Source organism: Phaenicophaeus curvirostris, chromosome 3 (genome assembly GCF_032191515.1).
Source record: "Phaenicophaeus curvirostris isolate KB17595 chromosome 3, BPBGC_Pcur_1.0, whole genome shotgun sequence".
NCBI lineage: Eukaryota > Metazoa > Chordata > Aves > Cuculiformes > Cuculidae > Phaenicophaeus > Phaenicophaeus curvirostris.
The window spans coordinates 39,682,766-39,691,455 of NC_091394.1; positions in this window are offsets into that span (position 1 = coordinate 39,682,766).

Below are 8,690 nucleotides of genomic sequence, written 5' to 3' on the forward strand. Positions count from 1 at the left end.
CAAGCAAACTTGAAAAATTTTCCATCTTCACCATGAATACCTGTGTTGCCCTACTTTCCCTCTGTGATTTTGTTTCCAAGCCTAACAGTTGAAGGTCTGCCATTGAAACGGGACAGGGAATGTCCTACGTGTATACCTACGTGTATAAACCTAAAAAGGCCAAATTCGGCAAGCTATTTTTAAAAAGTAACCTGTCAAGCCTGGGGTGTCAGTAAATTCTGTCCTTGAATTATTAGGAAACTGGACTTGTGGCAAGGGTTAATTTTGCAAATGCCAGCAAAGATCTTAGCAACTACTTGACTTCATTTTTCCTTTTGCCTAGAGTGTGATCTGATCAAAAAGAGGAGTACAAAGGAGCACTGTCCCTTTCCACTGTTTTTAATGTAAGCTGCCCATACAGAATCTCCTCTGACATTGACCATGAAAGACTCAAGGCTTTCCTTGCCTTGCATTTGTCGTCAGTGGAGGAGGCATTTTCTGTCACCTGTGAAGTGCAAATAAAGGCTGTAAGAGTCTTTTCAGGACATTAATATATAAATTCTTCACCCCACGAATTATCATTCTAGTGTTAAGTTGCAAATGAAGTGGAAAATCTTCTGTGATAACAAGACATAATAGTGAAGCAATTAGACTGGGGGCTTTGTGCCCTATTTTTTGTGTTTTACGAGAAATCATTACTTGTATGAAATGGAGACCATTTTCTTTTCTTTCGTGGCAGTGGTATGAATTTTATTTTGCAGAGATTATTGTTATTGCATTAAGCTTGTCCACATTCTTACCTCAAAACATTAGCAGTAATAGTACATCTGATATTTGTATTCTTTATCTGTAGATCCCACAACAATATGGGATGAAATTACCCTTGTGGCAGAAACTAACAGCATATTTTGTATCCCCTCCCCTACTGTTGCCAGACTGTATTAATCATAAATGTCAATGAAGTCTCCAGATGACTTCCTGACTTTCGACAAAAAGGGGCCTTCATCTCAGCCTCTTAAATTCCAGGGTCAAGGAGAATGTAACATTTAGAATAATTATTAGCTTTATTTTACCTTGACATTTCAGCCCTGCTTTCAGTTTAGCATTTCAACCCAGCAATGAAGATGAATGTCATCTTTCGATTCACTGGAGGGAATTGCCCCAATTAAACCTGACTTTAAGGATATCTAAAGCCCTGTATTAATGTACTGTCCTGTTTTTTAGCAAGAAATACTTCATGAAGGAGAGAAACCTTCATTAAAAGCATTCAAGATTTACTGTGACAAGAACAAGCAATTTTTGAATTGCAGCTTTCCCCCTAGGCTAGGATAATAATCAGTTCTTCTCATTTTCAGAGGAGTCAGTGGTTGCGCTGCACTAAAGATTCTTTTTCCTTTTGTTTCAGCTGAAAGGTCAGCATTATAATTTTATCTCATCATGAACTAATAGTGGTACCTTGTCAAAACCTTGTTATATGTCCAGAGTCTTGCTCCTGTCCTTTGTATATGCCTGTATTTACTTGATATTTTTTACATCCTATCAGGTAATAGGGACAGAATACACTGTTTGTGAGTTGTTTTCACCAAAGCATAGATGAAAAGAAGACTCAACCACAGTGCCATACAAAACCCCATAGCTACTTGACCTTGACTGGGTGGAGAGCTGGCAGTCTGGTTCAGTCACACGGTTTTACTTACTTCCTCCAAACTTTTGATGACACTTGAGATTCTGGAAGTCTGTTTTAATAATGAGGTAAATAACTATATAAAGGTCCTTCACTGTAAACTGGTTAGAAAGCAGGTGCATACAGATGAATGACAGATGTGAGTTGGTCTTCAGACAGCAGGCCTTTTTTGGTACAGTACAGAGAATAAATTGAGTTCCTGTGATGAGCAACATTTATCTCAGTAGTGTTGTTCCAATTTTATCTGTGGCAAAGCTTTGCTGTAGAGAAAAAAAGTAGAGTCACGCTGCAAGAGGATATACAAGACTGTAACTTTATCTTCCTGTTCCTTTTAGTTGCTTTTCCTGCTACACTGTGCTTTTCTGTGAAACACTGAAGATAAAATTGTTTGACATGTTTTGGGCTGTAAGTCATGGCTACTCTCAAGCTGGTAGCCAATTGCTATTTGCATCTGTTATGGTACTTTGCCCAGTGTGTGATTTTACACAACTGCTGTGGCCTGGACTGTTTTAATGGAAGTGAAATTTATTGACTTCTAGTTAAATTTGACTTTGGGACTTCACCTAACTGGAAGCAAATTGCTTCATGCTGACATTCCTTCTCTTCTAACCTCTGTCTTCATGCAGATTCATACTTGACATGCTTTTGTCTCCAGCAAAATGATGCTCTTTCTCTAGAACTCTAGACTAGACAGAGTCTAGTCTCTAGACTAGAAATTTTGCATAACTGTCATATGAACATACAGTTCACTCTACAGATGTGTAACAATCTGCAATGTTTTTCCCCCAAAAATTTTTAAGCCCATTTGACATTGCTTTCTACTTAAATGCTATAAATTTTGACATGGCTTATAGATACAAGTTTAATTATATGCAAATGTCAGAACACTTTCTATGAAAATTTGGTTAAGCAATGCACTTCTGGAATTTATCACGGAAGTCCATAGGGTTTCAAATCCTTTTGCGATTTTCATTTCCTTCCCTGCTTCCTCCTATTAGATATTTACTGACAATAGCTGACTGATCTTTAGTGAGTTTATGGCCAACAGTTCCTGACTGGTTTTAGCTAGCTATCATTGACTTAAGCAGTGTGATGTTTAATTACACTGATAAGAGAAGTGGAAGCTTCTTTCCTCCTGCCCATCAAGCTTAACAAAAGCAGTGAATCTGAAGAACATGGCAGAGATAAAGAATTGATACTGAACCTTGTGGTAATGATCCTGTAATGTCTCAGTTAAGGATATGGCCCATTATGTGAAATAGAATTAAATTAATTAACTTATTACTTCATTACATATGTGCTGTAGTAAAACACATATGTGGTATGCATAAATACTTGTAAGGATATAACTGTTGCTGGTCTTTTGCACAGTAATTTTTACTGAATATTATCTGGTGCTGGAAGAGGGTGTAAAAAGCATTCCATTGAACTTCTATTTTTTCCTCTTTTTTTTCCTTTCCCCACATTTAAAAAGCACTTATTAATTTTGTAACAGGGGTTTTGCAGCTATGTGAATGTCTCCTTAATGCTGAATTACCAGATGGGACCCTGGAGAGTGGAAAAGAGAGATTCAAAAGAGCTAGCTGTAACCCAGTAAAGCAAAGTTTTCTAGATACCCTGTCATCCAGCTGCTTTATATAACCTTTACACAGGTTATACAAAGGGAAGGGCTGTCTTCCTGGGGTTTCTTCTGTGTTCCTTCAGGATTACTTTATGCCATAAATTTAGGCTTTCTCATACTAACATTTCTCTTCCATGTCTCCAAGCATGCTTCCTGGTGGTTTTGAGGGATAAGAACATAAATCTATCACTTTCCAGCAGTGCGTGTTCTTTCCTAGCAAAGCACTGCAGCCCACAAATTTATCTTTTCAGGACACCATGTTCTGATGCCATTTCTAATTTAATTAGTTCTTTGTACAGCCCACTTCTAAGCCCTGTGAACCTAAAGCTTGGGAGGATAATTATTTCCATCCCTGAAGAGGGGTCTTTCAACATCCCTTTGCATCTTGTGGGTTAAGTGTTCAATGTTTCAGCTGGAAATTGGTAAGCATGAGAACAAAAAGTGAATGGAATACATTGTGTCCAGTGCCCATCCATTTTAAATAATACCCTTTTCAGCCCTAAACTTTCATTTTTAATATAAAAAATACCTTTGGAGTTTTCAGTGATAGAGGAAGTAGAGCTTATTTTTCTCCCTCTCAAATGAAATGAATACAGAAGGAGTATCTGGTTGATAATGGATCTGCAGCACCACAACTCCAAGCCCCTTGTTCTCTCTTCATTAAATATCTTCACAGTAATATAGATATGCTAAGAAAGTAATATAGATATGCTAAGAAAGGAATACTATTAAGTGTGGAGGAGCAAATAGATTCAAATCTATTTTTGGAGTAAAATAAATTTTCTTGAAACACAAAAAATAAAAAATTAGTGCATTCTGACAAGAAGTCTTAAAAAAATCTGTCAGTTGAGGTAATTTATGTGTGTGTACACACAGACAGGTATTCTGGTCTGGCTTTTTAGTCTGAAACTGTTATTAAAGTGGTTGAAAACAAAGGGAGTTGTTTAAGGGCACTGCCTCAGTGAATCAAAACTATTAGGGATTTTACTGTTGTGAAAACAGGGTTTATTTAATAGGCCTCTCCAAAGTTTTTTTCTTCCTCTGCCTCCAAGCCAGAATGGACACTGGCATGTGAGATGATTGCAGGCTGTGAATTTTCAAAGAGGTTTAAAGTAACAAGACCACCCCAGTTGCTCTGCTAATGCTTCTGCTGCCCTTAGAATGAATTTTGTGTTTGAATTGCAAAGGCAGCAAAGTAATTGAGGAGATTTGTTCAGGAAGCAGCTTATGAATGTTTCCTTACACGAGAGCTCCTTGGTCAAGAACATGAAAGCAAACGTAACTGAAAGAAGCCTAGTAAAATCTTAATGTAACAGCATTGATTTTCTGATTTGTGTTTTTCTGTTGTTTTCTTCCCCCCTCTTCTTCTGTTTTAATATATTCTCTGTGCCTTTTTTATCAAATTACAGTATTCCATCCATTGCCTAAGAAGTTTAAAAAAAAAGTTGAGCAATTATACAGGTTTCCAGCAGCTTTGGTTACAAAGCCATCAGGCTGCATAGAGAATATGCTGGCAACAAACAACTGATATAATTTAATGAGGTGTAACTGAGTAATTTGGGGCATTCAGCAGGTTTTTGCTATAAAGGGCTACATCAGAAGGCCTCTTTAATAAGTATCCTGTGACTGGCTTTTGGTGTTGTCCTCACAGAGCTGTTATGAAATGCATTGTTCTGATACTGATCTATGAGCCCTGAGCTCCTGCTTTTCACCTATTTAATTAATTAGAGAAAAACAGAGCCAGAGGATAAGTGACTCTGAGGTCTCATAGTTTCTTTTCACATTGTATTACTTAAAAAGAATTTGAACAGAAAGAAGGTGACCTTGCTTGTAATTATAACATTCCTTACTTTTTATTTAATATGAGCAAAAATCTTTTGTTCTTTACATTCACATTTACTGTTAGAGTTTTGGGTAGTGAGTTGTTTTAGATTTAGATCCTTCTGTAAGAAGGAGTGTGTCCATCATTCATTGCAGTAATGGTCATCAGGATTCCTGAGTTTGTGTCTCATTACTGTAATAGTGCTATTTCAAGAGAAGCTACTGTTGCACACTTTGTGACAGTGTTTATCTACTCTGTTTATGGGTCTGAATAACTCTGTGATAGGAATATTAAAAGGACAGTAATAGCCACTAAATTTTTAGGTGTTGTGCTTTGCTTTTTTTTTTTTTTACTAATAGATTTAAACAATCTTGCCTTCATTGGCAAGACGACAGAGAGCTGTGGAGATGCTGCAAGAGCAATGCTGCAGCACATGCAATGGACAGGTGCTCTGAGGTGTCTGCTGCCCCTTGGAGCACCACTTGCAAGCGACCTGCGACTGAGCACCCACATCCACTGCCCGCCGAGGTGAGCTGCTGGGCTGCACTGTTCCCCCCACCAGCTGAGGAGGAGCGAGGCAGCAATGAGGGAACGTCTACCATGGGCAAGTGTGAAATATGAGTTCAATGTATGGTGTCTGCTACTGGTTGTTAGTTTATTGAGGGGGGACAAGAGGGAAGGAGTGTACTGGAAGGCTCCTGTGTCCCATATTTTTAACCCCTGCCAGGGGGTGCCTGTGACTGAAAAAAGGTGCTATTTCTTCCTTGAAATATTGAAGTAAGCTTCAAATTGCTGCAGTGAGCAAAGGTGACACTTCTAAAATATCAGAAGCCATCCAAACACATCACAATGACCAGCAGGTAGCTAGTAGGAGTGCTCTCCACAAAATGCTAGCTTTCAGTCCTAGTAATGCAACATTGGTTTGATCAGTTTGCTACAAAAAATGCCTTCCACTTCCAAAATGCACCCAGTAGTTTGAATCATTATGCTACCGTGACTTCTTCATCAGTTCGCACTAATATTTGAAGCATTTTGTTTCTAAAATTTACACTGTTGCCTTTTGACAATGGTTTGTTGGGTTTTATTTACTGCTGCATGTCAACCTGATTGCCTTCCAAGCCCTGACTGTTTTGTGAATGATTCTTACTGCTGCTTTACAGGAAAGCTCCATAGACAGTTTTCCGTCGTATTCATGAAGATGTGATTAATAATCCATTAACTTAAAGAGTTGGAGGATGAAAGCAGATCTGGTACTTTTGACACTGTGCTCAAAATGCCAGCTAGGATAAAGCAATTCTGAATGAGACTAGGTGGCTATGTCTCTTTACCTCTGAGGAATCCACTTTAAAGTCATTGTATTTCAGTCAAATAGTAAAACAATAAAGATCTACATCTGTTTGCAGGCATAGACCACTATGGAAACTGCTGGAAAGTTGCTTGGCAGTTAGCCTGATGATGTTTGGTTGCTTGGTTGATTTTGAGAGAGTTTCTGTTCAGGTGTAGATGCTCAATTTGAGTTCAGATAAAAATGCGGTTATAAGCATTGTAGTCAGGCAGCTGAAATTTTGCACATAGTGTAGCTAGGGAATATGTTTTGCATGGGTAACTACTTGAAATGTTTTGCAAGTGCTTCTTAGGCATCTATGGAAAAAAAAGCTAACAGAAAAACAAAAGTCTGGCATTGCTCACTCTAAGAGCTGAAAGTCTGAGTTTTGAGCCAAAGGTCTAAAATAGAAATGGGCAACGTAACAGTCTTTTTTGGTGATTACTATACAGCCTCTGTTACAGTTCCTAACTCAGATTAGTCCTAAATATAATAGCAGGTGACCTGGGAAATACTGGAGAGAAACTTGTGAGAGAAAGAGCAAATGAGCTGCATTTTTCTTAATAAACTTTATCAGACGACTGACTCTCTGACTAAAACTGGTTAAACCAGGATGCCTAAGCCTTCAGGAGTTAGATGCCTTCACAGGCATCTGTTTAAGGAAAGCCCACACCTTTAATTTAATAAAAAAAAAGCTATTCTACATTAATGGGCCAAGTTGGCTTATCCAGAAATCTTTGATCAAAAACTTTGGTATTTATTCAAAGCTGATCCTAACCACTGTGGGTAGAAAGCCAAAGTAAAAAGTATGTGAAGGTTTTTCATACCTCCTGCTTTCCTTTTAGTTAGAAATGCCAGAAGAGGGACTTTCTCACTTCCCATGCGGTTGTTTCCCCTGTTTCTCATCATACTTGGAGTCGTTGGTGAAAAGGTGATTGTGGTTCATGATTGTGAAACCCCTTTGTGGTTCCTAGAGCAATGTTACATGAGTGAAAGGGTGATCAGAACTAAGAAATAAGTGATATTATTATTACTCCTTTGGTCTTTTTCCACTACTAGCACAAACTTGGGCTTAGCAGTAAGAAGTACTGAGACTGTGGTCTTTAGTACAAAGAGTAATGAGTGCCTTCATCTCATCTATACCTAACGGAAGTTCATGATGCTCAGCATCTCATAGGACTTGCCTTCATACCCTGGTTTAAAAGAGAGGTTATGTAGGTTACAGGAGTCATTTCTGCTGTCTTTTTCTTAAACATTGTATTTCCCAACCCCCTGCCTCAGAGATAAACTAATTTGGGAAAAGTCTTGAGTGGTAATAAAGAGAGACGTAACTGTACCCAGTTGAGCCTCCATCTGTAAAGTCAAGAAAAGCATGTTGGCATGTGAAGTGAATCAGTTCAAGGGGGAGTTTAAGTGCTCTCCACTCATCCAAAACTGTCTTGGGAAGTTTTATGAAACTCCATAAAGGCAGTTGTAAGACTGTAGTGGGTGGGAAGACCCAAGAAACTGGGTGGAGTGGTGAGAAAATGTTAAGAATAGCTGGCAATTAATCTTAGCTCCTGGGACTTCGGGACTTTCCAGTGCTGGCAGGTCTCAGTATGTGTGTTGCTGTTCAGGCTACATGCCAAGAATATTTAATGCTGACTGCTGAGTGTGTTGGAGAAAAGTCATTGTGCAGGCACTGTCACTCAAAGGAAATACGCCACACTAATAATCATTGGTTTAAAAGCCATTTTGCAGACAATGAACACTGGCATTTGGACAGCAAATGGAACAAGCAGTAGAAAAAGGGTGAGTGGGTGGGGAAACCTTTGTCTTTTTGGTACTTAAGATCATTAAATTTGTTATGTCTGCATATGGGCCCTGAGATGCCATTGCATTTGTGATCAACACAGTGCTGCAAGAGGCTGTTAGGGCACACCAGCAAAAACTGATTGCTGAAATAACAATGGCTCTTTGTGGTGAAAAAAAACCCTATCTCTGTCCTGAAAAAGATGTAGTTAAAATACAAAGTAAAGCAGCAAAACCAGAGAAAAATTAATAAAGGGTGACAGAGAAGAGAAGAACTTAGTTTGGGTGTGATATAAAGATGTGAGTTGCCCTGCAGATTTCTACTGGGGCTGAGGCTGGACTTCAGACCTTATTTTATGTAATGTGTGACCTGTTAGTTATGACAGGCTGGGATGTGCCCTTCCCACTGCAATATGTCAGTGAGTGTTTATGAATGAATGTATTTAGAGAGCTGAGCTCAGTGAGTAGT